Source organism: Natrix helvetica, assembly GCF_964273705.1.
Source record: "Natrix helvetica genome assembly, chromosome: Z".
NCBI classification, from domain to species: domain Eukaryota; kingdom Metazoa; phylum Chordata; class Lepidosauria; order Squamata; family Natricidae; genus Natrix; species Natrix helvetica.
Genome location: NC_138554.1, coordinates 110,023,397 through 110,050,763, shown reverse-complemented (window position 1 = coordinate 110,050,763; position 27,367 = coordinate 110,023,397). Strand labels below are relative to the sequence as shown.

Sequence of the window (27,367 nt, the reverse complement as noted above, 5' to 3'; positions counted from 1 at the left end):
TATAGCTATAGAAATGTTTATTATCACGAGATATATGGCATATGAAAGGTTGTCACATAGTAGAAGAAAAATGGATATTACTTATTCTTTTCAAACAAAAGTTTTATTCTTTTCATTTCTCTAAGGTAGGGGTGTCAAACTCAGAGCTGGCAGGCCAGATGTGACCCATAGGGTTTTAGATCTGGCCCGTAAGGCTGCCCTGGAGATAGCAAAGGACCAACCCATGGTACCTCTGCTAGCAAAAGCAGAGCTAGGGAGGGCCTCATGCGACCCTCCTGAGCTCTGTTTTCTCTGGCAGAAGGTTGTAGGAGGCTGTCGCAGCTGGAAACTCAGAAGCCTGTTTTGTTGGCAGAGCACTCGAGCCACCCCTACATGAGTGACGTTGATCTGGCCATGCCTACACAGGCATGCCCACCCCAACCCCCTGAGGTCAAACACCACCATGATGCAGCCCTCAATGAAATCGAGTTTGACACCTCTGCTCTGAGGTAATGCAATTGGATTTTCTCCCTCTCTGGTTACTTTCCCATATTGGGAATATAATTTGGGAAACAGTACTCAGTATTGCCATCTTTTTATTAGCCAATCCACTTTGATTGGCAGTTCCATTACCCACTCATCCCACCCTCATTAACTATTTTTGAATACGACTTTCAAATAATTATGCTTGCTGAGTGCAATATGTTGTTCCAAAGCTACATAATGATGAATCATATAATAAAGAGAAGATGCTTGGTATTTGCCTTAAATAAGGAAAATCAAGTTAAGAGATCGTTTTGAAAAACTGAATAAGGGATAGTGAAATTGTTAACTTCAATTCTAAAGTCAGATGTGAAAATGGACAAAGCGTCAAAAACACAGATATGCCCATTTTCTGCTTCTCCCAAAGGAGATAGGTAGAGAAGATTTAATATCTTTTTCTAAAAAACTGCATCAAAAATGCTGAAATGAAGGAATAGTTCAAACATACATGTTTTAAATTAAAACTGGGTTGAAATAAGGCCTGCAACTAAAAAGAAACACAAACTTTTAGAATCTTCCTAGTTCAGCCACAAGGACAACATACCCTTGTTCTGGACTCAATGGATGTTTGCTGTCAGATGCCCTTGCTTAAATCCTTCTTGGAAAAATGAAGTAGTTGAGATGAGTTGCACCTTTCTTATTTATAAATAAATGGTACAACTTGCTTTTTACATGTTGATTGTCTCTTGCATCTTCCCCATCTTTTTAAATAACAGTAAATATTGGCCAACTTTGAACATTCTTAAAATTCAGGAAACTCTCTTCTTGATATTTTAATGGCATTTTGTTGTTGTTGTTGTTTCCCATGTTTTTTCCCACGTTTCTGTTCCTTTCTTGGATACACTATTTTCTTATAGCTGAAAAATAGTAGTTGAGTGATTTCTACAGATGAAAGTTGAAACACACTTCCCAGCTGTGAGGAGGGAAAGGAAGACAGACTGTGTGATGTGATCATTCTTTCCATACGGTTTTGTTTATAAGCTACAGCCTTTCTTTCGGACTGCAACATTCATTTGGCAGCTATTTCTGAGTTAATGAAAAAAGGGCCCTGTTCAAATTCCAGTTGGATCATGTGACAAGTACTTATATGGCTGAGCAGCCATATTTGAGGAGAAAGGGGCTGAACTGAAAGAAGAATGTTATTTACATGTATTAACTCTGCAGTTCCTTCAAAATATACATGAACATGTACAAAACATCTCTTTTCTATTTGTTAAAGCAGCAACATTGATTTCTAAACTTACATGACTATTTCACAAGTTGTTTTAGAATAGTTTAGAATAGTTATCCTCTCAGCTGTTTCAGAGACAATTGAGAAGAGCTTCCTGAAATAGTTTTGAGACTAGGGGGGAAAAGTGCAACTACTTTCATGATTTTAAAATTGGTTATTTAGCATATGACTTATCATACATGGACTAGCAATATATATAAACATTTCACCTAGATTAATATAACACAATAAAATATAAATGTTAAAAGATCTTTGTTCAAATACCAATGTCTTGGCCTTCTAATAATTTGAAGCACAGCATCCTTTTATATTTTAAAAAAATCTAATATTGGAACAGTATATTACAGCTGGTCGCCATGTGATCTACAGTTTGATGTGGGACCCCAAGAGGAGGATATTATGCCTCATTTATACACGGAATCCTAACAGATGATGTTTGAGGATCTTCCATTTTATATTGCTAACTTGTTAGTTGAAAGCCAGGCACCATTTTGTGAGATCGTTTTTACCTCTTCCTAGGGCAGGGGTCAGCAAACTGCGGCTCTAGAGCTGCATGTGGCTCTTTCCTCCCTCTGCTGAGGCTCCGTCACCGATCGGTGCCACAATTTTGAGAGGAGCTTCCGGTGGGAGTGGGGAGAGAAGCACAGTGAACCAGGAGAAGACTCTATGGCAAGGGGAGAGTTTTCCAGTTGTCTCCACAATTGATAGGGGTTTCGGTTACGACAGGTAGAGGAAAAAGTACGCCGCGCTAGGAGGAGACTCTATGGTGGGGTAACTGAACTTCTAGTCAGCTCCAGAATTGAACAGGGGGCTTTGGGTTAGGACCTTTGTGGCTCCCTGTGTTTTCTTTTCTGTGGGAAATGGGTCCAAATGGCTCTTTGAGTGTTTAAGTTTGCCGACCCCTGTCCTAGGGTTGGGCATTCAACAATCCATTTGGCTTTCCATTGGGACTGATGTTTAATTTGTTGGGTAGATGTTGTACCAGTCAGGGTTTCCTGGATTTAAGTATTTTAAATTATAAATGAGGAAGGTTGGCAGGTATCAGTAGGACTGAATGATTCATAATTTTTCTGTATTCTCTCACTAGCACATCTTGCCTTCATAAAGCTGGCTCAGAACAGGAAGTCGGAATGGTCTTACAATAGCAGAGTTGGAAGGGACCTTGGAGGTCTTCTAGTCCAACCCCCTGCCTAGGAAGGAAACCCTATACCATTTCAGACAAACAGCTATCCAACATCTCCTTAAAGACTTCCAGTGTTGGGGCATTCACAACTTCTGGAGGCAAGCTGTTCCACTGATTAATTGTTCTAACTGTCAGGAAGTTTCTCCTCAGTTCTAAGTTGCTTCTCTCCTTGATTAATTTCCACCCATTGCTTCTTGTTCTACCCTCAGGTGCTTTGGAGAATAGCTTGACTCCCTCTTCTTTGTGGCAGCTCCTGAGATATTGGAACACTGCTATCATGTCTCCCCTAGTCCTTCTTTTCATTAAACTATACATACCCAGTTCCTGCAACCGTTCTTCATATGTTTTAGTCTCCAGTCCCTAATCATCTTTGTTGCTCTTCTCTGCACTCTTTCTAGAGTTTCCACATCTTTTCTACATCGTGGCGACCAGAACTGAATGCAGTATTCCAAGTGTGGCCTTACCAAGGCATTATAAAGTGGTATTAACACTTCACGTGATCTTGATTCTATCCCTCTGTTGATGCAGCCTAGGACTGTGTTGGCGTTTTTGGTAGCTGCTGCACACTGCTGGTCTTAATACATCCGCTTATAATCTTCATAGTGTCACTGAGTTTGGTGTTTAACTATGGCAGCTGTTAAGCCATGCAGGGATACAGTATTCTCCTGCAGAGTAGACCCTAATGCTGATGCCTTGAGGGTGGCAGCTGAAACTCCCCATTTAATTCCACTTAATTTCTGGAGTATGGCATGTTGTTCCTAATATTGATTTTTGCTGCCATATTCTCTAGGTCTATCTTGTAGGACAGAGTTTAAAATTATAGTTTAAAATTAGTAACACTACATTTCACATATTTCAAAGTACTTCAACTGCATAATTTATACAATTTGTCTATATAGCAATAGCTTTTGATTTATATACCACCCCATTGCACTTTGCAGCACTCTCTGAGTGGTTACCAAAGTAAGCATTAATTGCATATTGCTCCTAAAATCTGGGTGCTCATTTTACTGACCTCAGAAGAATCAACTTTGAGGCCTATCAGGATCTGTGGGCAGAGTTTGCCTGCAATACTGCACTTTAGTCACCATGCCTCCAGTAGTTAAATATCCAAAATAATATCCCAATTATATCCATAATCCTTGGAACTAAAGAAGGAAAGGTGTATTCTTTTTAACTACTCAGAACAGCTATAGTATGATGACAATGTAGTCTTGGCACTATCAATTCTAGAAAAAATGCAGTTCAGACACAATATGAAGAACACTATGCTGAAATATTACTGCATATTAAGCATATCAAGTGTGGGCTAGTATTTCCCAGATTAATATCCTTAAAATATAGTAGGATTATAACTCCAAGAATTTGCAGCCAGTAGTGACCATTTGCAAGGTACCAGATCAAAAGGCATGATCGGAACAAGGTAGGGATGGAATCAATAAGTTAAATATAGCCAGAATTCATATATAAGTAGCTTTGTTTAATATCATTTAAGGACAATTTTAATAATAAAAATTTTAAAAAGTTAAGTAGGTATCTAATGCTTGGCATTTTGAGATAATAAGCTTACTTCTTGATAAGTTGACTAGTGCATTTGCCACGAAGGTAAAGCTTCCTTCCCAATTCTCAATCTATGTGGCTACAGCCTAGTATTTAATTTAGCTTCCAGGCAGCCTGACAAATGAGAGGGCCTTGAAAATAGACCCCCATAGAGACTTATCATCATGAACATTTAGAGTTACATGTACACTGTCATTATCTGACTGAAAATGTGTCAGCCAGCTTAGCTACATTATTTTCTCAGTTGTTTCTTTCATTTGCTTTCAGTATTGATGTAATGTGATGATAATAGCCCATTGCATGATCTATGGGTGGCTGGTGAAGAAGGAGGAGGAGGAGGAGGAGGAGGAGGAGGAGGAGGAGGAGGAGGAGGAGGAGGAGGAGGAGGAGGAAGAGGAAGAGGAAGAAACCATATACGTACAGAGGAATATTTCTATGAGTTTATGGAAGTGGGTATAACAAATGTATATCACTCTCTTCATGAAGATGATGCAGTGAGTAATTATACCAGTGGTGGGTTAGTATGGCCATACTGGGAGTAGCCATGAGAAGTGGCCACCATACCAGTACGGTGGCTCGTTTGGCCCACCCACCCACCCACATTCTATGGGCATTTAATACAGCAACCGGCCCATTGCACACATGCACACAGCATGCAGCGCCTGTGCGACCTCCGCTGGGCAGCTGGGTGTCACAGGGAGGTGGTGTGCGCACACATGTGCAGCGCACATGCTCGTCTAGGACACCCAGCCCTGTGCGCAGCATACCGGCTGCACCGGGATCCAGAACCCACCACTGAATTATACCGCTAGTAATTGGCTCTGCCTTAAGTCATATTTTAATTCTGGTTCCCAATCCACTCTCTAAGCCACTGGTTTGCACCCAACTCTCCCCTGCAGTATTATCTTATACCTTACTTTTGTTGATGAACATAATGTTGTACTTCACAAAGTTAAAGAGATTTACAAGTCTTGAAACTTTCCTACCACCAGGGAGCTTACAACTGTGACAGTGGTGGGTTCCGGATCCCGTTCCAACTGGTACATTTGGAGCAGGTCCGGTGGCGTGGACATGGACATGTGCAGCATGCTTGCACATGCCGCAGTGCGCTCATGTGTCTTAGCGCCTCCGTGAGTCTCCACAATGCTCCAGCTGCTCAGCGGAGCATCATGCAGCCGCTGTACACGCCGTATGTGTGCATAGAAGAGCAGAAGACTTAAAGGACCGGTAACGAGCTCGGGTGTGCAGGTGGGCCCTCCAGAGCACCGTACTGGAATGGAATCCGATGCTCTGGGCTGGCTCCGGTAGGCCCGTACTGGGGCGAACCATCTGCAACCCACCACTGAACTGTGAGCATGGTCTATCACCTCAAAGACCGCACCAGGTTCAGGGTTACATATAGAGGGTGATACCTTAAAAGTGGCCTGTGCAAGAGCTGTTTAGAAGTGACTTGGAAACTGAAGGGACATAATGTCCTTCAGCTCCCCCAAATTGTGGAAAAAAGACGAAAAGAACTGATAATATTTTACAATGCCGTCTTTGAGGAGGTGGGAGTTTCTTAGGGTTGCCAAAAGAATGCTGATGGGGTTGTGCATTTACAATACTGGGTTTATCTTTATAAACCTATGAACCTCATATGCAATGTTCACCTTACTGCTGTAACTTGTAGGCCTAACATTTCTTTAATTAAAATAATGTAGATAATACATGGTGTACTATAGTTGCTGGAGACTTAGTTTCATATCCCTGCCTGTTATGTATTTGTGCAAGGATAAATGATTTGCATTCTCCGACCTACATACATGCCCTCAATATATTTTACAGCCCCCTCAACCCTCTCCATTCAAGTGGCTTTCTCATGACAGGGATGCCCTAAGAGCTCATCAAAAATACTCAGGATGTCAATGACCACGTGATGAAGCCCCATCTTGTTTCATGTTTAAAAAGGAGCTGCCCAGTAGCTGTAGCAGCAAAATTTAATTTCTTTAACTCACTATGAATGCCCCGTTTCCTAATATGCTTGGCAAAAAGGGACATACAAAAACTACAACATAAGTCTATACAGCCTTCACATCATTTTGGAACAAAATATTACATCTCCTGACAAAAAGCCTCAGCAAAATCCAAAATAACGCCATCCTGTTTTGATGAGGTGTCTCCATTTATTTGTATTATTACTCATTCCTGGGGTCTCTTCCTCCCTCCTGATTTCCCCTACACTAACTCCAAAGAAAAAATGGAATTAACTGCATGCAGTAGCTATGACAATGAGATCTTATTCATACGTGCAAAAATATGTATGTATATGTATAGGATCCGAGAGAAGGAGAAAGAGAGGGGGGAAGGGACAGAGACAGCGAGAGAGAAAGGGTGTGTACTGTAAGGGCTGTAATTTAAAAGCTAAAGAATGCAGACATAAAGTATTAAATATATCCCTTACAAAGGCAGATGATTCCATTTGCTATAAGGAGCTCTGATCTCCATGTGTCCAATGAAATCTTCCCAATGTATTTGTTCAGATTCCCTCACCCCACCTCTCATGTATTCTCCAGACAAAGTTGCTTGATGTAGAAAGCTGGAAAAGAAAACACAGGCTCTTGCTATGAACTGTTCATTGGCTCTTGCTTTGCTCTGCTCACTAAGTATCTTGCTTAGGTTGGCTCAGAACTCTGTTTTTCCTGGAAACGTCACTTTGGTTTTGGTCAGCTTCCCAAAACCGCAGTGCACTGAAAATAAATTCCTGTTCCACGCTGTCAGTTCGTTAAAGACTTCCCATTCTAGAGATCTTCAATTCTTCAGGCTTTTGGAGCTCCACCTGTATTTCTGCTGGATTAAATTTGTTCGTTAGACTTAAAGGTGGATCCTGGTGGGATCTTTTGCAGCATAAACATTTGCAATCACTTTGCAGTGCTCTAACACATATGGCAGGTATTTGGCAAGAGGAGGAGGAGACAGTAAATAATTGAATGGCAAAAATGTAATTGCAAATTTAACAAAGAGAGACAACATGATAGACAAGAAAAAAGTATTTTTTAAAACTTCTAAGTAAACGATCTAAGTCAGGAAAATGTTGCTCTACTTATGACCATAGTTTAGACATGTTAGACACATATCTATGTCGCTAAAGTACAGTCACTAACATCTGTTTCTGTTTTAAGCTATAATTCCCTCTGACATCTATTCAAATCTCAGCAGTCTTCCAGCAATGCATTTTCAGATCTTCTAAAGGACCAGGTCTCTTTAATACCTTGAGCTATTCCAAGCTTAGTTCCAAACTCACAATGCTTGTTATAATTGTTCTAAACTCTAATCAAAGCATCCACTATTCCATCATTTTGCCCAAAGTTCAAACCAAAAGGTTTGCTCTGCTTCATGTGGTTTTGATTGTTCTACTACAGAAATTTGAAAAAGGTATTTACTCCTTTTTTAAAATTCCAAATCACAAAATTATGGGGTGATTATACTCCTTATTGAGTGTTATTTGTTTAAATGTGTTTATTTTGTTTTATCATAAAAAGTAAAATACAAAACAGAAAAACAAATGAACAAAACAAAACATACGTCCAGCACTAACAACAATAACCAAAAAGAGAAAAAGGTATTATTAACCACCCAAGCAAGGAAAAATTGCCGAGCAGATGATTTTTTAAAAGATTAAATATTTGTAAAATGCCCATAGAAAATAATAAATAGAAGAGTTATGCAGAAATAACAGTTTTGCAATCTGTTTTAATTAAAAATATTTAATTTTAAAATGATGTTATTATCCTGACCCTTTTTAGGTTGAATGGGTTGGTAAATAACTTCAATATAGACAACTATCCTTCTCCTCTTATCTATTGTCCTGCATAAAATGAAAAATGAAGAGGTATATTTTTGAGTTTCCATTATTCCCAATTATAGAAAAGGAAATATTCTTACCAAAGTTCTTTTTCTCTAAACTTATGCATGGCACTATTTTACACTTGTCTTGAATATATATTAAATGCAATTGCATGTATGTGTCAAAGTGTGATGACATGGGTATCCTTCTAACTATGTGTGCCCATGCCTGAGCATATTCAAATTTCAAATCAGTCGCATTCATAATTAAGTTAGCAATTAGGAATGTTCTCATAATAGCAAATCCCAATAATGATAGGAAACAAGAAGAAATCAAAAGTGTAAGTTATTTCTAATTCATATTCTTTACATTATTTACATCATTCAGACCATAATTTTTAGGCTCTTTTTGTAAAGACACCCAAATTTCTTTTCATATTACAGAAAATGCATGATTACATCCATATTATTCCAAAAAGTAATTCAAATTATGTGCTTATGGAGGAAGTTAAAAAATATTTTATTTTTAACCCTTAAACTTTAAACTTAGTTGACCTTACAGCTCAAATCAAAGAGTATATATATTTAATGAATAAATTTAAATAGTATAATGTAATTCCACTATATTCTTTCACATTGCACATTAAACTTTTCTTTGGGAGATATCCTTCAAAGGTTTTATAGAATGCCAACAAATTTCTACCTATTATTGTCAGATTAACTGTAAATTTTAGAAGATACTATTCTCAATACGTTCTTTAGGGTCTCCACTGGGGCAACTGAACAAAAGCCAAATTGAATGAAATCAGAAAATAATGACAAATTGTCTTACTATTTTTCCTAAGATTTAAAGTTTTAAAGATAATTGAATTGCAGTTCTGATACAAATGTGCAAGATACTTGGGGTTTTTTTTCTACATTGATTTCTCTATTTGAATTATTTACAGTGTGAGATAAAACCTCAGCTGTAACACAGTTTTCTGAATTTACAATGACTGCATTTAGCAACCAGTTGAACAAGGAAGAGAAGGAAGAAGAAACTGTTTGGCAGCAGCTAGTCTTCAGCATCCATGAAGGTCTAAAAAAATCCTTTAAATTTATTTTCATAAAAGAGAGAAAATATCAGTACAATAGAATTGAAACATCACAGAGATTCCCCCTCAGAGGGATAGAATGATAAACTCCTGTGTGATTTATGCCACGTGTATCTGAAACTAATCTGCAAGTCTTCTTTATAAAGCTATGTCAATGGTGGAAATATTTTATTCTTGGTCTTGAGAAAGAGATAGAACCAATGATCCTTTGAATTCATAAATATAGATCCCAGGTTCAAGACAATATTTAATGGCTTAGAAGAAAAATGGAACAAACGGTGTGGTTTTTCTTTCTTTTCTTCCCCTTTCTTTTTCTTTCTTCCTTTTTTTGTGGGGAGATTTTGTGAAAGCAGCAATGGTGCCACATAGCTAACTGCCTGGGAAGAAGCCAAGCCAAATCCTGCAAGCACCTCCCAGAGCAGACGTGGCTAAGTTGAATGATTCCAGAGTGAGAACATATGCTTAGAGATGAAAAGAAACCATCATTGACTTTGCCACACACTCTTTCACTCTGGCACACTCTGCTGTACGTATTTGTCTCAGCAAAATATTTATTTTTGTCTCAATAGAAGAGAATATCTGTAGCTCAGGGCTGAACAGTGGAGTCCTTGGTGCTCTATGAGCTTGGTTGTTTCTTTGCAAATGTTTCATTATCAGAGTAGGCAACATCTTTAGTACTAGAAGGGAGTGGACTTTGCTCTCTGTTTATATACTTGCCCCATCCAGTCAGTGTTGGTGTGCATGTGTATGTGTGTGTATGTGTATGTGGGAAAGGGGTGTTCTCTCCCTGGTAATTCCTTGATTATGCTATTCTTTGTAATTTGATTGTTGGCTGAATTGGTAGGACCATCAACAATACAGGCTACATACAAATAGAGAGCAAGCCTCATTCTCATCCAACAGTGAATATCTATTTCTGTCTATCAGAAAGAGAGATGTTGATAGGCCAAAGCATAAGATACTCCTCGATTAATCCTTAGCTGGACATAAATCTTGATGAAATATGCTAAACTTTATCCTCTGGAATAAAATCACAATATTAAATAAAAACTTAATAAATTGCTTTAGGATTTAACATCATGTTGGAACCAGCCAACTAATCCCAGGAAAAGACAAGGTCATTTTAAAGAATTGCAGGTAGGTGCTATTTTTAACTTTGATGTGTTCCAAATGACTTTTAAGAGTAAATCTGACTAGCTGACTCGTTCGCTATCATTTCCAGCGTGAGTGTCAGGTGCAAACAATCAATTTCACAGGTGAAAAGTTTAAATTAGCTGCTTTATTGTTCTCTTGCCTATTTCATATGAATCTTTCCAAACTGGCAATTTGTCCCTGAAAAACACTAGATAAGGTTCAATAGCATTCAAAGGTTGTCAGAAGTGGGTTTCTGTCGGTTTGCCCCAGATCGGATAACCAGTAGTGGGGATAGCAGGAATCTCCACCCACCTGCCCGGATGCTTCTGTGCATGCTTCCTCTCGACTGGGAAAGTCTCTCTCCAACATTGAAGTACTTGTCATTTTTCACCTACTGTAATTCCATTTGCAGCTGAATGTTTCTAGTTTAGAAATGCCAGATTTAACATTTTTATTTTTTAATGATGTTCTCCATTAGCACTTCTATTCCCCAATTCCTCCAATTTTTGCAAGTCCAGTGAACTCTAAGAGAACACCATGATCTAATTTGGTCTTAACCTCTTTCCTTCTTTCCCTCCAACTGAGCAACAAGACAGTGCATAAATTTTAGCCAAGCAGTGCCTTGACTTTGTTTTATAAATTGGTCACAGGATAGAAAAATCTTCAGGATGCTGAATCTTTTTTGGGGAGAGAATGGCTTCCTTGGGGCTAGAATGTGAAGTGAGACAAGTATTTTCATCCATAAAAAAACTAACTTTAGATGAAATCTACAAAGCCTCAACACTAATAAAGTAAAATACCAGCTTTGCAGAAGTTTAAAATAAATTAAACCAAAGTTAAAAATGTATTTTCTCAGCTCCAAAATGGACTATAGCGGGAGAGCATTCAGGTTCATGACCAATCTTTAAATCATGAAAAATATTCAAATATAGGTAGGCCTTGACTTATAACAGTTCATTTAGTAATGGTTCAAAATTACAACAGAACTGAGGAAAGTGACTTATGATCATTTCCCACACTTTCGACCATTGCAGCATGTCCATCTCCATGGGCATGTGAACAAAATTCAGATGCTTGACTCATATTTATGATGGTTGCAGTATCCTGGAGTCATGTGATCACCTTTTGCGAACTTCTGACAAGCAAAGTCAAAAGTGTAGACAGATTCCCTTAACAACCATGTTACTAACTTAACAACTGAAGTGATTCAACAACTGTAACAACTGTGGCAAGAAAGGTGGTAAAATGGGCCAAAACTCACTTAACAAATGTCTCACTTAGCAACAGACATTTGGGGCTTAATTGTGGTCATAAGCTGAGGACTATCTGTACTAGGTTCAAATATCAGGCAGATAATGGTTTGCTTTAAAACAATTTATTAAATAAAGTACAATAAACTTGGTTCACATATTATACTAAATCATAAACTGTCGACTACAAGCTATTCGGCATGAGAAGCCAAAACTGAACAAAGTGAATATAGTTTGCTTCATGAAACCGTCTATAGCTGTGATGGCAAACCTATGGCACGCATGCCACAGGTGGCACACAGCGTAGTCTCTGTGGGCATGTGAGCCATCACACCAGTTCAGCTCCACCGCACATGTGTGCCTGCTGCCTACCAGTCAGCTGATCATCGGGTCTCTGCCATGCATGCATGGGGGTTGGGGGGCATGCATGGGACCACATGCACATATGTGGGGGACCATGCATAGCGGGCCATGCCTGGGGGACCATGCCTGGGGACCGTGCAGCTGTATGTGTATGTATGTATGTATGTATGTATGTATATATATATATATATATATATATATATATATATATATATATATATATATATATATATATATATATATATATATATATATATATATATATATATATATATATATATATATAGAATATATATATATTTAGAATATATATATATTTAGAATATATATATATTTAGAATATATATATATTTAGAATATATATATATATATATATATATATATATATATATATATATATATATATATATATATATATATATAGGTGTGTGTGTGTGTGTGTGTGTGTGTTGTATTTGTACTGATAAATAAATAAAGGGAGACTAGTATAGATCTATTTCGAGCTAATTAGCTCTCATCAGCTAGCCATACCCTTACTGGGATTTGAACCTGGGCTGTATTATATCTTAGGCAGGAGTCTTAGCCACTAAGCCACAGGCTCGCCTCCTTATCAGTTGACAAACACAAATATAAAAAGGCAACATTAAAAATAAAAAATAAAAAATAAAATATGGTTTTCTGCCTGCATGGTCTTCTGTGATGAGCCGAAGGACAGAAAGAGGGAGTAATGACCTTCCTCCCATATTTAGGCATACCAGGGGTTGTAACACACATACACACATATACATATACATATACATATACATCATATACATATACATATACATATACATATACATATACATATACATATACATATACATATACATATACATATACATATACATATACATATACATATACATATACATATACATATACATATACATATATATATATATATATATATATATATATATATATATATATATATATATTCTAAATATATTGCTATTTAGAGTACATACAATATTACCAAATAATTAGGTTTTCAAAAGTTGTCAACTGAGACTAGAATCTCAATTCATTGTGAAATGTGTCAAAACAGGTATGGGCCTTTCTTTCCTTTTTTTAATTTTTAAATGTTACATTTTATTAGAAATGAAAATAATTATAGTCAGTCAAATATTTTTCTTCTTCTGCACCAAAAACAAATTCCTTGTGCGACCAATCACACTTGGCCAATAAAGAATTCTATTCTATTTTATTATATTCTAGTTTTAATGCAGCTTTCTAGATATATAAAAGTCAGCATGGAAAATCGGTTTTATTAGAAATTTCCTCAAGATAACATCATTGATACTGTACATTGGTTTTCATTGAATTCTAATGTGTAAACAGAGAAATGTCATTTACCCAATGAGAATGATAGAATTAATGCTGATTTTTGTTTTGGGGGGGTCATTTAACTTCTTTATTTTTAATCTTGCACAAGTTTTCTATCATTTGACTCTATTTATAATATATATTATATAGGCCATGAACTTATCAGAGGGGTAAACAACAGATTAAATAAGACATCATTCAAGTATTAAAAAGAAATTAAATATCCCAGATTTACACAAATAAAAAGCAAGGAAAGAAGATAGTCCTTTATTAACTAAGAGCAGCTAGGAAAGGTGTGCTGGCTGGGGAATTTTGGGAGCTGAAACCCACAAATCTTAAAGTTGCTGAGATTGAGAAGCACTGAGCTAGTTTAACAGAATGCTCTCTGAATTAAGCATTTCCCTGAATTAAGTTCATAAAACAGACATAGAAAATTGGGATTTCCAGAACCAAAGTCCTATCTTTAATAACCACCTGCCAGTTCTCAAATATTAGAAATTATAGAATAACCAAAATGAATGGATATAGCAATAGCAACAGCACTTATACACTGCTTCACAGTGTTTTACAACCCTCTCTTATTTATCCATCGATACCAGTTTTCCCAAACTATATAATATTCTGAGTCTTCCTTGTCCCTTAACCCTAATGTGAGTTTATCCATCTCTGCGCAATCAAAAATCTTTTGGCTTATCAAACAGTCTGTCTGCATAGTATCACTTTTCCAACATTGTGCGAGCGCTATTCTCGCTGCTGTAATTATGTGCAAAATTAAATATTTTATCTCTTTCGTATACTTTCCCTTAATAATCCCCAGAAGGAACAATTCTGCTTTAAACTCTATTCGGGTGTTTGTAATTTTCTGTAACCATTTTTGTATTTTGGCCCAATATTTTTTAGCTTTCGAGCATGACCACATTGCATGAAAGAAGGTTCCCTGCAACTGTTTACACTTCCAACAGTTTGGATTTAAATTCGGATACACTTTTGCCAATCTCATAGGGGCTAAATGCCACCAATAAAACATTTTGTATTGATTTTCTTTGTACATGACAAATTTTGTCATTGTGTAATTTTTATTCCAAATTCTTTCCCAATTGGAAGTTAACCTTGAGCCAGTGAGAGTCGAACTATCAAACTGCAGGTGGCCGGCAGTCAGTAGAAGTAGCCTGCATTACTGCGTTCTAACCAGGAGTGAAATGCTACCACTTCGGGCTGGATCTTTTTTTTACTTTTGTAAGCATTTTTTTACTACCTACAGTAAACGCTTTTTTAAAAGGGTTTAAACAGTAACCACGATCAGCTGCGCAACGATCAGCTTTGTCTGATTGTCTGTGAGGTTCCTGCTTGTTGCAGGGACCATTTTTTGTGAAGACCAGCTGCTTTTACATTGCGTGAGAGTCAGTTGTACAGCTTTTGTGTTATTTTTGTGTAAAGTGTGATAGTTGGTTTTTGAGCTCTCTGTGACTCTGTGAGGTTCCTGCTTGTTGCAGGGGACATTTTGTGTGAAGTTCAGCTGCTTTTACATTGTGTGTGAGTCAGTTGTGCAGCCATGTTCACCCGACCACATGACCACCCAGTCATGTGCCCACCAAGCCACACCACCCGATCACATGCTCACCAAACCATGCCCACCAAGCCACGCCCATCAAGCTACATCCACAGAACCGGTAGGATTTTTTAAAAATTTCACCACTGATTTTAACCCCTGCACCACCATGGCTCTTATCTGATGCTCAGGTGATAAAGATGGCAATGTCACATGACCACATCATTTATCAATGGCAATCTCATAGTACCATTATAACCCCAGATGAGTGGATTGCTAAGTAGAAAATGGGGGAGATCTCATGTAAGAGATGTAGGGTGAGATAGGTCCTGGGAGACCTGGCACAGGACACACATGGGTTGGGGACTAGGCTGATAGAGGCCAAGGAAAAAGGGTGGCGAATGAATATGTGTGGGGACAGGAAGGCTGAGAAAAAAATACTCTGTGGCCCTAGGTCTTCTTAATGTGCACAGCTCTGAGGGTGCAAGAAGCCCCCGAGTCACGACACAGCACAGAGCCCACCCAAATCCGATCCATGAAACCACTGTGAGTATAGGGTTTCCTGCCTAGGCAGGGGGTTGGACTAGAAGACCTCCAAGGTCACTTCCAACTCTGCTATTGTGTTGTGTTGTGTTGTGTTGTATTGTATTGTATTGATCTGGTGAAGAAAGCCTTGTATGATCAGCAGCAGCTGCAGAAGGGGGAAAAGTTGAAGGTCAGGGATCAGAGGCCCTGGAGTGGAGCCCCTCCCCCCAAAGAGTATAGATAGCTATGTGGGGGAAACTGAAGTGCCCTTGTAGTCATAAGTGTGGGCAGGCTGCCAATTACTCAAATTTTGATCATGTGATTGTAGGGCCCTGCAATGGCCAAAACTTTGGGGACCAGTCTTTAGTCCCTTTGTTCAGCACCACTGTAACTTTGAATGGTCAATGAACTGAGCTCCTAAACTGGGGACTACCTGTAGCCATCTAACTTGCAGATGAAAATATACGTTCTTTCCAAGGTTCATTATTGAGATTTAAAATTATTATAAAGAACGTTTAGAGACTTGGAACTAATTTCAGGCAAAGAAAAATAAACGTTTTATAACTTATAAAGTTAGGCTCCCATACACCTATATGCTCATTTTGGATCATGCTCATCTCCACGATAGCCTGCCCCAGCTGTTATCCTCCAGATGTGTTGAGTAGAAGTTCCATCATTCACAGCAGATACAGAAGTGCAGTGAAATATAATTGGCAGGACAAAATGGGTGATACATCGCGTTACATATAATTTCATTGCATGATCATTAAACTGTCATGAATCAAACATATGATAGGCATTATTCTAAAATGGAATGGAATGAATAGAATAGAATAGAATAGAATAGAATAGAATAGAATTCTTTATTGGCCAAGTGTGATGGGACACACAATAAATTTGTCTTTGGTGCATATGCTCTCAGTGTACATAAAAAAAGTGAATACATTCATCAAGAATCATAAGGTACAACACTTAATGATAGTCATAGGTTACTAATAAGCAATCAAATCAAACTAGGAAACAAATAAAACAATATGAATTGTAAAGATACAAGCAACATGGTTATAGTCATAAGTGGGAAGAGATAGGTTTTGAGTTTATCTATTAAACCAAAATTAGAGCTACATTATATTTACATAAGAACTTGTAAATGCTGTGCATCTTGTGCTCTTATTTGAATGTTTATCTGGTAGCAAATCCAGTGATTTTAAACATTTAGGACCTAACCTGCACAGTTTGAATAGTATATTTCAGCTTACATTAGTGGAAGCAATCTCATTTTTATTGCCAGCAACTGAGAAGGAGCAGGGAAATATGAGAGTCAGGAAGTGCAACCAATAAAAGTACAGCTGGGACAGCACAGTCTTAAAAAATATCTGGAATATGACAAATTCCATGACTTCAGAGTTTGGAGCTCTGAAACCAGCTACAAAAAATATTTCTTCCCCTATCCAGCACAAAGGGGGGGAAATGGAGTCTCTGGCAAGCTAAAACATTCACTCCATGCTGCAGTTCTTCACTTATTTCCCCTTCAGGCTGCTCTTCCTTAGGAAATCCAAATCTATGCTTTTAAACAGGTATAGTTATGCTTGAACTCTTACTCTCTATATATCAGTCTTGGCTAATCTTTTTTGGTTGGAGTGCCTAAAGTGCAAGCACGCACCCGAACCCCCAAAATGCAATGTGCACCCCACACACATGCGCCCCACCCCTACACATGTGCACTCAACCCCCATGCATGCACGTGTGCCCCCCCGCATGCGCCCCACTCCCTCCGCATGCACAGCAGAGACCTGAAGACCAGCTGGGTGGCAAGAGGTACATGCACACACCCCACCCCATTCCCCGCAGATGCACGGCAAAGACCCAAAGACCAGCTGGTCAACAGGAGGCACACGTCCATGCACAGCAGAGCTGAACTGGGGCAATGGCTTGCTTGCCATCAGAGAGGGCGCTGCGTGCCACCTCTGGTACGCATGTCTTAGGTTCGACATCACGGCTATATATAAACATAGAAATTATCCAGTTCAATTCCTATAGGGAACCCTGTAGCTAAAGTAGTTTCTTTTTTAAAAAAAATAGATTTACTTCCTCACTCTTACATCTTGCCCACAGTACAATATATTTAATGTGTAAATGTGGATTCACAACTCAATTGTAATGTGAGACAGTGTTTCTCAATTGTGGAAAATTTAAGATGCCATTTTTGGCATGGGTCTGGGTTTCTGAGGAACTGTCTCACCCCGATGGGATTAGCCCACCTTATTCACTCCAGCAGAAAAGAACTACTTCAGATCCCATTGGCCAAAATTTTTCAACTGGTAAGATCCAGGAAAAGAGCCTTTTCTGCTGTGGTCCCTGCCCTCTAGAATATTGTCCTGTTGCACATGGGGCCTGCCCCACATTCCTGCCTTCCATAAGAGTCTAAAAACTTAGTTCTGCCACTTAGCTGGGCCCAACAGGAGGCTGCTACATTGAGGATTCTTGACTAGTTAGAGAAGATCTCATCCCTAGGCCACCCATCATCTTGGTTTTTAACTAGATAGAATGGGACTATAATGTCTAGAAGTCCAAACCATTGTAAGTAGCAATAGGAATTCTGGAGTTAGTTTCAGTCCAGAATTCTAAGCTAAAGTATCAATTTCAACATCCTATAATTGTCTGAAGCATCGTATGATCAGACTTGAAAAGTGGGCATTTAGAAATCAAATCCATCTCACTTCATGCTTCTTTTAACTTCTCACAATAAACTCTCTGACAGTCTATGGAGATTCTCAATCATCCAGGTCATAGGTGTCCTTCCTTAATGGTTACACACCTCGAAGTCAGCTGTATACCAAAATATTTCACTTTCTTCACTATTTGAATATCTAATTTCCCCATTAATTCCCTTTTCTATTTTTCACTGATTTTTGTTTTGTCTTTATTGATTTTCAGTCATGCTACTTCTCCATATTCTTCTATTTACTCAATTAATGTTGGTCCTGTTTCTATTGTATTTTCCATAATGAACACTAAATCATCTGCAAATGCTTGTAATCTATTCAAAACCTCTAACATCAGTATAAATAATAAAGGAACCAGGCAAGGGTGGGCACCCTTGCCTGGTTCCTTTTTTGATAGGCACTTTTTCTGTCATGTCACCATTTACCATCACTTTTGCTTGTTGTTCTTTATAGATGGTTTTAATGTTTTTTTTTTCATATTCATATTATGAATCCCTCCCCAAAGTCCATAATTTTCAATTGCATTATCATAAATTTCCAATTTACATTATCAAAGGCTTTCTGCACATCCAAAAACAACAACGTCATTTGCTTCTCCGAATGTGCTTCATAATATTCTAACATATTCAATATAATCTGCATATTATCTCTGATCTGTCTCTTGGGTAGAAAACCATTTTGATCTGGATGTATAAATTCATTTAACATGGGTGTCCTAAAGGTGCTTTTTCAAGAGGCAACTGGATTTTCTGATTTTTCTTTGAAGACATTTCGCTTCTCATCCAGCACCTTTGGGACACACTCTGACAATTGTAAATTATATTCATTTGCTCTGAAAAGTCCTAACTTTTTACAGGTGTTAAGAACAAGCTATAGGTAGTTCTTGACTTACAACAATTCATTTAATGACTTCTTGAAGTCACAATGGCACTGAAAAAAGTGACTTATGATGGTTTTCACACTTCTGACCCTTTGCAGCATCCCTATGATCATGTGGTCAAAATTCAGATGCTTGGCAACTGGAATATTTATCACAGTGGCAGTGTCTTAGAGTGACAGGATCACCTTCCGCAACCTTCTAACAATAGGGAAGCCAAATTTAACAACCATGTTACTAACTTAACTGCAGTGATTCACTTAACAATGGTGGCAAGAAAGGTAATAACATGGGGCAAAACTCACTTAACAACTGTTTGTTTGGGAACATAAATTTTAGGCTCAATTATGCTCATAAGTCAAGGACTACCAGTAACCATAATAACTACAGGTCTCATATTGGTTTCTAAGTGAATGAAATATGAGGGAAAATATAATAACATGAAGGATTGCCATTCATATTTGTCATGTATTATATGAGTGCGTTCATGACCCTTTCAATTTCCCTTGCTCATGAGAAAAGGTGGGGGGAACCATTATTTTCATCACTTGTTCTGAGCTTCCCTAGTTCAAATGAAGAGTGATTAGATCTGAGTCTGTTTTTTAAATAAATCTACCCAAGAGGCAAACTTCCTTTCACCACATAGAACAATCTATTACTTAGAAATAGTCATCTGAACTTCAGATTAATCTCTAATCAATCTAAGCTAAGTTATATTAGAAACCCCTGTAATGGCTGATAACATATAAGTGGATAAATTAATAATTGTTTATACATTAGAGAAAACCAGAAATCATCATTGTTGTCCTAGTGTTTTCCCACAGGAGCAGGGCAGAGGTGATATTCATCAGGTTCTGACCAGTTCTGGAGAACCGGTAGCAGAAATTTTGAGTACTTTGGAGAACCAGTAAATGCCACCTCTGACTGGCCCCACCCCCATCTATTCTCTGCCTTCCAAGCCCAGCTGATCAGGAGGAAATTGGGATTTTGCAGTAACCTTCCCCTGGAGTGGGAGGGAATGGAGATTTTACAGTATCCTTCCCTGCCATGCCCAACAAGCCATGCCCAACAAGCCATGCCCAACAAGCCATGCCCAACAAGCCATGCCATGCCCAACAAGCCATGCCATGCTTAACACTCCATGCCCACAGAACCGGTAGTAAAAAAAAATTGAATCCCACCACTGGAGCATGATTCACATTTCAAATCAAAGGACATATTTTCACCTGATCAAATGCAGCGATCAACTGAATGATTTTCATGTCTGCATTAATGGTATCCTGCCACCTTTCAACTTCCACACAGGTGTTTATCTTCCATGATGCAAGCAAGCATGTGGCTGTGGTGTGCCTGTAGAACATGAACACATCACTGTAGAGGTTTCTCTTGCATTTTGTCTGTAAGAATGCAACATCCATCTTTTGTTAAACTACATCATTGCTGATACAGTCAAGTGGGGAAAGAGTGAGGTGATTATTTCCAAGTGCAATGACATTAATTAAGTTATTTTTTTCAAGAGATCAGAGTTTCATGTTTTTGGAAATATATTCCTCCTAAACAGCAGTACAAGAATTAGCAGATTATTGACTGCATATAACATATGCATCATATGACTGGTTGTCTAGGAAGCAAATCGAATGCAATTTAATCTCAGAAGCCCCTGAGGATTCTTTGCTTCAAATTAATAAATTATTGCATTCTGGAAGTGTCTCAATAATATTTTTTCTCTGATGCTATGTACAGAGTGGCAATGTATGAGAATTCTTCTATCATTCCTGCAGCCCACAATTCCCTCAATGTTCTTTAGAATGAAGACCTTTCTGAGCAGCTTTTCAATATTTCCAATGCAGGTCTTTTACTCAGACAAAGTATGCCCACTTCTAAGAGGAAACTTGCTTTAAATCCAGGCTGCAACCACCCTCATACTGATAAGCCTTAGGTTGCTGCAACTGGGAAGGCAAAGGAATGATATACAAATTATATTACCCACAGCTGCAGAAACTGCTAAGGATATGCCAGAAGAAATGCTGATTGATCTATTCAGTGCATTACCCGAACCTGAACAAGTTAATATTGTTCAAAGATTGGATGATCTAGTAGAGGCTCTGACAACCCAATCTACAGCAAAGTCTCTATTTAATTTGGCTCCACCAATCATTCAGCCTTGTAACAATATATTTACCCAATGATCTGCCTTTACTTCAATACAGTGGTGGGTTTCTATTTTTTTTACTACCGGTTTGCTCGTGCATGTGTGATACACATGCACAGAAGCATCTGGTTGGGCGGGTGGAGCCTTCTGCCGCCACCACTACCGGTTTGCCCGATTCGGGCTGAACCTGGAGCAACCCACCTCTGACTCAATAGCAAAAAAAGTAGTGTCACACAGGATGACAGTGGGAAAACTTCACTGACTGATCCAGACTCTGAGAAACAGCTGAAAGACAAAGTGCTCCATCATAAAGTACCCCCTAAGTGGACAAACAGTAAAGATATAATCCAGCTTCTACCCTTACTTGAGCCAGAAGTTCCCTCAACATCATCTCACAAGATAAATCCTCAGCTATATCCTTCCAAAAATGGACATAAATCTACATGGGTTTTGGATGTGGATTTTGCTGAGATAATTGCTAAAGGTGAAGATGCTCTAATCCAGCCACCAGCTGGAAATCAGAGACAGAGACAGCAGCATGCCTCAGTGCCCCACACAAATGTGGAGGCTACCCTTGATGTTGATGATGATGTCCCCTTAGACTTGCAAAATATGCCAAACTTCGGGTTGAATGCATCAATCAACAATCATTACCTAGCTCTTGGTGTCAGCAGTACCCAGCATAATTATCTTCCAACAACTTTAAAAGATGTGACAGCCATGGCAGTTCAGAAATGGAGCTCATCCTGAAAATCAACAACCAGATCTGCGCCAGAGTGCCTTCTTTGAGATGGGGGCCTATTTGCCGAGGAGGAACGGTCTGTACTTAAATCTGGTATTGGGGAACATTAATGTCACTCTGCTAAGTGAGTGGACTAGATTTGTCTACAAAGACAAATATGAAAAATTTAAACTCTATTTAACCATAATCCTCTTGCTCGGAGTGGTTGCTTGTCAGTTTCTCCTTCATTATTGGGTCACCAATGAAGTGTTCAACTTCCTCTTGGTTTGGTATTACTGCATGCTGATGATGGGAGAGGGAATCCTCATCAGAAGTGGATTGGGGAGTGAAGGCTGGTGGGTGTCTCATCATTACATTTCTACATTCTTATCTGGGTGATGCTAACGTGGCCAGAGGGTTTCATGTGCCAAACACTTTGGAACCAGTTTGTATTCTTCTCCATTTTTCAGAGTGGTGTCCAGTTCAGGGGTGAAATCTACTTATCTTCACTACCGGTTCGCAAATGTGAGCACTTGTGCCACCTCCATGCATGTGCAGAACTTTCCGGGCATGCACAGAGCATCAAAAACCAACGTGATGACCTCCGGGTGAGTGGGCGAAGCCTGCTACTGAGGCACGTGTGCAAAGGTAAGTAGAACAGTGGGAAGGGGAGTCAACCGGACATTTTTCAGCTGGATAGACGTGGGGGTTGTGAGCTCTGAAGTGCCTCACATGAACTCTGTCTGACAAACCAATGCTGAGATCCTTTTGGATCAGAACTTCCCTGTGGGGGTGGGGGTGCGAAGAAGGAGAAGTGTCTCATCAGACCTAGAGGGACTGCAACAGGTCCCTCGTAGGTCAGAGATTTACCCTCTGAATCAGCATCGGGGGGGCAGCATGGCAACATGGCTGCACAAGAAGCTGACTTCAGGCCAAAGCAACTGAACAGTAGCATGCAGGAGACGAGATGAAAGTCTGGTAAGAAGATCTAATTAAACCCCAGTCATAAATCAGAATTTGGAAAAGGCAAAGAACCTTGAGAGTATAAATAAATAATATTGATGGACAGGTCAGTTTTTTTAGCAAAAAGAAAGAAAGAAGGCGGGGAAATGGAGGGTTGACTCACTAGCCCAAAAGTGAGCCATTTGCTTTAAACAATTTGGACAAAAGGAGAAAGCAGAGAAGTGACAAACACATTCAAACACAAACTTTTTTTTTTAAGGCTAGGAGGGTGAAACGGAAACCAAAACATACCGAGGAGATTTGCTTCATTTGAGTTTATTCTAACTGATATATCTTAAGTAACTCCAATTAATGAGAAATGGAATGTAACAAGGGAGAAAAAATTCAAGAAAAAAGCACTATTTTCTCACTGTTAACCTAATCTTGCTTGTGCAGTGAATGGAATGTGAAACCCTAAGCAGAAAGTTTTAATTAACCAATTGCCCAAAATCAGAATTTAGAAAAGCAGGAGGCAAAGAGAAACTTACTGGAGATTTGCTGTATTTTGATTTTGTTCCAATTAATATATTTTGAGCAACTATAACCAACCAGAGGTGGAAGGTAACCGGGGGTGGGGGGAATAGTAAAGTCAAGAACCAGGAAAATGCGAAAGCTTTTTTTTTTGCTGAAGGAAGAATAAAAGATCAAGATGGCTCCCGCTTCTCTTCCTCTCCACATCAGCTGAATTAGCTAAATTTAAGGTGGACCAGAACTCTGAAATAAGAACTGTATAACTAACTGTAATTTTGGAACTGGACATTAAGGTAACAAGGGGAGGGGGATAAATCAAGACCTGGGAAAGGATGGTTTTTTTTTCAGTTTTTTTTCTTTTTTGCCGAAGGAAGAACAAAGGACTAATATATCTCCCGCCTCTCTTCCACTCCACATCAGTTGAACTAGCTACATTTAATGTAGATCAGAACTCTGAAATAAGAACTGTATAACTAACTGTAATTTTAGAACTGGACATTATGGAAAGGTGGAAATTTGAAGAACTATGTGAAATCATAAAAATATGCCTAAATCATTAAAATCAAGTATAAATAGAATTTTGAAGATATATATTGAGGAGAAGCAGGAAGTGAAGGAAGAAATGAAGGAAGAAGAGGCGGATAATGAAGGAGTAGAAACGGTGGAAAATAAAAAGCAGACAAAAAACTTCATTGGGTTTGACAGTAGTATAGGGAAAATTGAAAAGGGGGGATGTGTCAAAACAAAGAAAAGGGAGAAGAAAGGAATATAGAAGTGGAACAAAAGACTTACTAGGAAAAAATCAAACAATTAGAAATCGTTATATGGGAAATATAAAGCTGAGTTGTGTGGTTTGTTCGTATATAAGATTATGAAATTGAGTTGTTAACTGATTGAATGTGATAATGGAAAGATAATTAAATAAAGATTAAAATATATGGAATATGGACAAACATGAAACTGTTATGTGGAGACTGTAAAGTAGAGGTATGTGATTCACTTTTATACATGATAATGAAACTGAGTTGCTAACTGATTGAATATGTCGATGGAAGGACAATTAAGTATAGGTTAAAGTATATGAAATATGGTCATATATAGAACTTCTAAGAGGATGAACAAAGTGAGATGTGTACCTCCTGTTATTCGATATAGTAGATTAATGGAATTGTAATGAACATTGAACAGTAAGGGTTGTTATTTAAAGACAATTAAGGGTAAGCTAAATCAAGATATGGAAAAATGGAGAGGGAACAGGAAATATATTTACAATGGGAAACTATTGAGATTATAAAGACAGAACTACAAATTTGGGGCATGTAAGTATTCATAACTATATAAATATAATGATGAGAATAGCTGGGAATCGTAACCAGGTCTACATCTTGGCCAAAAATTGGCTGGGTTGGGGGGTTTAAAAATACAATTATTATATGTGTTTACTTTTTTCTTTTTAAAAAAGAAGGATGTTAAAATTATATATTTTATTTTTATTATTATTAATTATTATTATATAAATTATGTAAAATTATATGTTAAAATTAAATATGCATATTGAAAAGTAATTATAAATACTATCAACATAAAATGGAGCTTGCACAGAGGCTGAAATACACCAAGTAAATGAGAGAAAGAGTGGGAAGTAGAGGAGAGAGGTAAGGGAAGAAAAGAGGGATAGGAGAGAGGGTAGGGGGAAAGAGGAGGAGAGAAAGAAGGAGTGGAAAGGGGAGAGAGGACAAGGAGAGAGAGGGGGGAAGTAGAGAAGAGAAAGACAACAGCGGGAAGAAAGGAGGTAGGGAGGAGGAGAAGAGAGGGAGAAGAAAGTGATGGATAGGGTACAAATATGGTGTATGGAGAGCAGAAGAGCCAATAATTGTTTTTGGGAATTGATGGTAAGATGAATTGGTGTAAATATTTAACAATATAATATGATGTTGGTTATGTAATAGTATGCAATAGTGTATGTGTATAGATAGATAGATAGATGATAGATAGATAGATAGATAGATAGATAGATAGATAGATAGATAGATAGATAGATGATAGATAGATAGTTTTTTTATTTTTTCATTTACATAACAAATAACCACATGTATACTATTACATAACCAACATCATATTATATTGTTAAATATTTACACCAATTATATATAAGAACAGAGGGGGAAGCCACTGTGCCATGCGATTTAGATTATCTAGAAAGCAGGAAATCCTGCTTTCTAGCTAATATAAATCATACATCAAAGCTGATAGTTGGAATTACCAGTTCGCTGGTCCAAACTGATAGCATTTCACCCCTGATCCAGCTCCTTCAATATTATTATCAAAATGGCTGCCTTTATCGACTTCATGCACTGGAGAAAAGAAACCACTTGGGTTTCATAGTGGAGAGGTTTCAGTCCTGGATGTGGTGAGGGCTAACATTTCTCCTTCCTTTTCAGTTCTTTGGACAGTTTTGGCAACTCTATAACACAATCATCCTTTTTGAATGGTCCAGGTACAAGAAATGTAAAGAATGGCAAGTTTAGGTTCTGGTGTTGACATTTCTTTTCCTTCAAAACTTCCTCACCACGCTGAAAGTGGTCCATACAAAATTGCAGAAGAACCAAACCAAGAAGTTGTGAAAGAGGATGACTGAACTGGCAGACAGGACAAGTCAATGTGGGAGGGAATTCTGGTTCATGGTGGCCTTCTCTGCATGTCTTCTAACTAGTTCTCTAGCCTCCTGACTGACTTGCTGTTAAGTAAAGCCCTAGAGGAAATTCCACTCAATGTTCTGTTGTGCCCTCCAAAACTGACTGATTGGTCTATGCTGCTGCCTTCCCACCAATGAATATTTTTTTAAAAATTAAATAAATTTTTTAAAATAATATTTTTTCTTATTGCTCTGTGAATACAGCTTCATAATGGAATTAAAGGCAATGGGGAATTTTATTAACAATTAAAATTTTTCTTATTATTTTCAATGTTTAAACACATACATAAAGTTGGTTTTATAGAGAAAGTATATGTGCACAAACAATAAAATGACATACTATTACTAAATACCTGTAAATATGATATAACAGAATAACAGAGTTGGAAGGAATTTTGGAGGTCCTCTAATCCAACCCCCCATTTGAGCAGGAAACTTGTACCATTTCATACAACTGGTTGTCCAATCTCTTCTTTAAAACATCCAGTGTTGCAGCACCCACAATTTCTGGAGGCAAGTGGGTTCACTGATTTAAATTGCTCTTAATTCTAGGTTGGTTCTCTCCTTGGATTATTTTCATCCATTGCTTCTTGTCTTGCCTGCTTTGGACAATAAACTGACTGCCTCTTCTTTTTGGCAACCTCTTTAATTATTAGAACACTGTCATCATGTCACCCCTAGTGGTCTTTTTTCATTGAGCTGAACATACCCCAGTCCTTCTTTTCATTAAACTAGACATACTCAACCGCACAACTGTTCATAAATTTTAGCCTCCAGTCCCCTAAACCTCTCTGTTGCTCCTTTCTGTGTTCTTTCTAGAATCTCAACATCTTTTTTATATTGTGATGACTAAAACTGGATGCAATATTCCAAGTGTAGTCTTACCAAGGCATTATAAAGTAACATTAACACTTCACATGATTTTGATTTTAGCCTTCTGTTAATGCAGCCTAGGACTGTGTTGGATTTTTTTTTTGGGGGGGGGCAGTGCAGAATACTGCTGTCTCATATTTAAATGACTGTCCACTAAGACTCCAGGATCCCTCTGACAGTTACTGTTATTGAGCCAGGTACCCCCTATTCTATACTTGTGCATTTGGTTTTTCTTGCTTAAACGTAGAACTT

General features: G+C 38.2%; 1 pseudogene across 1 annotated transcript in view; it reads left to right on the top strand.

Moving 5' to 3' along the window:
- LOC309401599 (transmembrane protein 120B-like) overlaps positions 1 to 26,075 on the top strand; it is a 168,077-nt pseudogene extending 142,002 nt beyond the window's left edge. The window contains exons 2-4 of the transcript in view: positions 21,569 to 22,026; positions 22,118 to 22,545; positions 25,843 to 26,075. The product of the transcript in view is annotated as a transmembrane protein 120B-like (transcript). The remainder of the gene's footprint in view (positions 1 to 21,568; positions 22,027 to 22,117; positions 22,546 to 25,842) is intronic.
- The last annotated feature ends 1,292 nt before the right edge of the window (positions 26,076 to 27,367 follow it).